The 2,581-nt window shown below is 38.7% G+C and overlaps 1 non-coding gene across 1 annotated transcript; it reads left to right on the top strand.

Annotated features, from left to right (window-relative positions):
* Nucleotides 1-1,119: 1,119 nt before the first annotated feature.
* On the top strand, nucleotides 1,120-1,191 carry TRNAC-ACA (transfer RNA cysteine (anticodon ACA)). The gene has a single exon. It is a non-coding gene; the product is annotated as a tRNA-Cys (tRNA).
* The last annotated feature ends 1,390 nt before the right edge of the window (nucleotides 1,192-2,581 follow it).

The raw sequence follows: 2,581 nt of genomic DNA on the forward strand, positions 1-2,581 counted from the left end.
GAATAACAGGCAAATTTGGCCTTGGAGTACAGAATGAAGCAGGGAGAAGGCTAACAGAGTTCTGCCAAGAGAACACACTGGTCATAGCAAACACCCTCTTCCAACAACACAAGAGAAGACTCTACACATGGACATCACCAGATGGTCAACACCGAAATCAGATTGATTATATTATTTGCAGCCAAAATGGAGAAGCTCTATACAGTCAGCAAAAACAAGACCAGGAGCTGACTGTGGATCAGATCATGAACTCCTTATTGCCAAATTCAGACTGAAATTGAAGAAAGTGGAGAAAACCACTAGACCATTCAGGTATGACCTAAATCAAATTTATATCAACTACATAAAAATGTAATTAAAAAGTCTTATGCACACCAAAATATTAACAAGTGACTATTTCTAGCTTGTGTTAAGGGTAAATTTTAATTATTTTATTGTCCTTATCTATTCTTTTAGTATTTCCCATAATAAACATTTTTATTATCAGAAAAATGTTTGTAAAGAGGAAATTTGATTGTGTAGAATTAGTATGACCTATACTTGGTGAGGAAGAAGGCAATGGCACCCCACTCCAGTACTCTTGCCTGGAGAATCCCATGGACAGAGGAGCCTGGTGGGCTGCAGTCCATGGGGTCGCGAAGAGTCGGACAAAAGTGAGTGACTTCACTTTCACTTTTCACTTTCATGTTTTGGAGAAGGAAATGGCAGCCCACTCCAGTGTTCTTGCCTGGAGAATCCCAGGGATGGCAGAGCCTGGTGGGCTGCCGTCTATGGGGTCGCACAGAGTCGAACACGACTGAATCGACTTAGCAGTAGCAGCAGCAGCATACTTGGTGAATCCATGTTTATTCTGAATAATTACAGCTTCCTTTTGTAAGTGCACACAAACTGTTCATTCAATAATCAATTTTAGAGCCTTACCAGAAATAAACATCAAACTCATAGCTTGTCATACTAGACATATGCCTTCTTGAACATCCTGAAAGTGAAAATTGCTGCCTATCTTCTGCCTTCCAGAATATTTCTATTTGAATCTCCATGATTTCTCAAAATTAACGATGCTAAGTTTATTATTATTATTATTATTATTATATGGAAGTTTCATGGTCACTCATGAATTCCCTGGTGGCTCAGATGGTAAAGCATCTGCCTACAATGCAGGAGACCCAAGTTCAATCCCTGGTTTGGGAAGATCCTCTGGAGAAGGAAATGGCAACCCACTCCAGTACTCTTGCTTGGAAAATCCCATGGACGGAGGAGCATTGTAGGCTATAGTCCATGGGGTTGCCAAGAGTTGGACACGACTGAGCGACTTCACTTTTACTTTACATGGTCCCTCAGGTCCCTCAGATGTAACTTTCCTGGCCAGGAGACTTAAATCCCTTTAGAGCAACTTGGTGTTTTCTTCTCATTTATTATGGACTTCAGTTTTCTCTTAAAGGGTTTTATTCTACTTGTTTCTGTTGCAAAGTCATAATCTTTGGTGGATAAAGCAGGAGTGGCACAGTTCTTTCTAATCTGATGCAGATAGATGCAGATCTTATTTCTTCATCTTGTTCCGATAAACACAAAAAGAACCAACAATTCCTCTTCCCAGTCAACACTTACTGTCATCTTTACTTTCCTGACTCCTCTCTCATAGGTCCATATAACTTTCCTTTCTTTCCCCTATTAAAGAAATAGAAAGAAGACTTGAACTAAAACTTGATTTTGCCATTTGTAAGGAAGTTGCTTTCTCTCTTAACCCGAGTCTTGGTTTTCTTCGACTGTAAAATGCTGATCATAATAATTGCCTTACTTTTTTTTCAGGCTTATGATGATGATCAAATGGAACAATAGATGGGAAGTGCTTTGTAAACCTTGTTTTAGAGCACATGCAGTATCCTCTTCTTGAAATGATTTGCGAATGTTTTGCTGAACTGCTGCCTCTTTGTAATTAGCTTTGTTGTTCCCTAATTTTCAAGAAGTGCCATCTCTTTGAAACTTTCCTAATCATTTGCATGTGTCTTATCCCGTAACTTCTTTCAAGGAGCAGTTATTAATTTTCCTCTGTACTCTTATTACTTAGTACATACTTTGATGAATTATATAGCTAAAACTTATAAATGACAACATTATTTCATTGTGTTATAATTGTTTCTTTCAATATCACTCAATCTTTTCAAATCCCAACTCCTAGCCTAGGCTTTGAGTTCCTTGAGACAGATTGTATTCATTTTTGTAACTCTGGCTGAATGCTTCTAATCTACTGATGTTTGCTAAATGAATAAGTCCATCAGTGAATCAACTAATGAGTGACAATGGCTTGGTGGCTCAATCAGTTAAGAAACTGCCTGTAATGCAGGAGACCAGGATTCAATCCCAGGGTTGGGAAGATCACCTGGAGAAGGGAATGGCAACTTGCTTCAGTATTCTTTCTTGGAGAATTCCATGGACTGAGGAGTCTGGTGGGTTATAGTACATGGGGTTGAAAAGAGTCGGACACAACTGAATGACTAACACTTTCACTTTCAGTACCAGATATAAAATGCTTTACACACATAAAAAATGTTCTTGATTGGCTCTTTTCCCTTCTGTTTTT

This window comes from Giraffa tippelskirchi, chromosome X, assembly GCF_054371585.1.
Source record: "Giraffa tippelskirchi isolate mGirTip1 chromosome X, T2T-mGirTip1v1.2.pri, whole genome shotgun sequence".
Lineage (NCBI taxonomy): Eukaryota > Metazoa > Chordata > Mammalia > Artiodactyla > Giraffidae > Giraffa > Giraffa tippelskirchi.